Genomic DNA, 1,595 nt, shown 5'->3' with positions numbered 1-1,595 from the left:
AATCGATGGCTGAGTGGAAGATCGACCTATCTCGGCAGCCAGTTCAAAAACCCCCTATCTCAAAAACTTTTCAAGAACACCCTATTTCAGAATTCGTTTCAAAAACGCCCTACCTCAGCTGCCGATTCAAAAACGCCCTATATCAGCATATTTTCAATACATTTTGAAGTGAGATAGGGCGTTTCTGAACCGAATTTGGAGATAGGGTGTTTTTCAATTAAATTCTGAAATAGGGTGTTCTTGAAAAGTTTTTTGAGATAGGGCGTTTTCGAACTGGCTGCCGAGATAGGTCGATATTCCACTCAGCCATCGAAATGCAAAATACCTTCAACAAAAAAAAATCTCAAAAATCAACGCGATTTTTGACCAACTCTCAACTTGCCTTTTTTTACTAGAATTGAATGGGCTGCCGAAGGGAATACTCAAAAATTAAAAAAAATTCTGATTAAAAAGTTGAAAATTTTGATGAAAATTTCCTGAAATTTCGCGAGTTTTGCACAAAGTTTAGGAATTATATTTTTATGTTTTTTGTTGTTGAATGAACCATATTTTTACACGGAATCAGCGGAAAAATATTAGAATGAAAATAGTTGCATATTTTGTGAAAAATTTGATGTGCCAATATTTTGTTCCGGTAGTGTATATAAAATTATATAGCAATTTAAAGGTATTTCTCTGCTCTTTCTAATATACACATCACCTAATATAGTTAATAACGTAATTTTAGTTATAATTTCTTTTTTTTATTTTTTTCTCGGAATATGTATATAATATATATAAAAATATGCATATCAAAAAAAGGTCTATCAAATACCTTTCCAACCACATTTTCAAAATCGGTGCAATAGCTTTCGAAATATTGAAAATTTTACATTTACCCCCCTCTAACTCCACCCCTATTTTTTTCCAGCAAAAATGGTTTACACCTTTCAAATCAGTAGAAAGGAGCGGACCACGCCCACTTTTAATTATTGTTTTATCTCAACGGCAGCTATACTGCATTTATGCCATTTTTCCGTATGTATCAAATCAAAAAGTGCTGTCAAGCTCTCGTTGTGTGCAGACGTGTTTTCTTTTTGCTCCGATATTTTATTTATTCTTTCGTAATGGCCAACTGCTGTGGCAAATGTAGTAAAGCGTTTTCGAGATCTGACGCAAATTTGGTGCCGTGTAATGGTTTTTGCCAGAAAACATTCCATCGTGCGTGTTGTAAAGGCATATCTGAATACGATATGAACCTGGTTAAAACTAACCGGCATTTAATTTACCTCTGTGAAGACTGTGTTGTCATGCCGGAGAAACTTTGGAAAGTTCTCGACGAGGTCATGGGGACCCAAAAGCGTAGTATTGAGTTAATATCTAACGCTTTTGATGCTAAATTCAAAGATCTTTCTAATCAACTTGATGCATTAAAAAATATTATTTTATCTTTGCATTCATCCAACAATTCGAATGCAAGCAATTTAAATGCTGTTAATGTGGGCTTGCTGGCTGCTGAGTTTGGTGCTAGTGCTTCGTCCAACAACATTAATTACTGTTCATAGCCTGGTGCTGTTGTGGCTCCCGCTGCCCCTCATTCGTTTGGCTCTGAAAGC

At 35.4% G+C, this 1,595-nt stretch overlaps 1 protein-coding gene across 1 annotated transcript in view; it reads right to left on the bottom strand.

Annotated features, from left to right (window-relative positions):
• The window catches only part of LOC118735004 (trifunctional enzyme subunit alpha, mitochondrial), a gene marked incomplete at its 3' end in the record, with an annotated part of 161,077 nt that overhangs the window by 115,325 nt on the left and 44,157 nt on the right, over nt 1-1,595 (bottom strand).

The sequence above is a fragment of the Rhagoletis pomonella genome, unplaced genomic scaffold, assembly GCF_013731165.1.
Source record: "Rhagoletis pomonella isolate Grant_MI unplaced genomic scaffold, Rhpom_1.0 Rhpom_scaffold_00003, whole genome shotgun sequence".
NCBI lineage: Eukaryota > Metazoa > Arthropoda > Insecta > Diptera > Tephritidae > Rhagoletis > Rhagoletis pomonella.
This window is presented reverse-complemented; position numbering and strand designations above follow the sequence as displayed.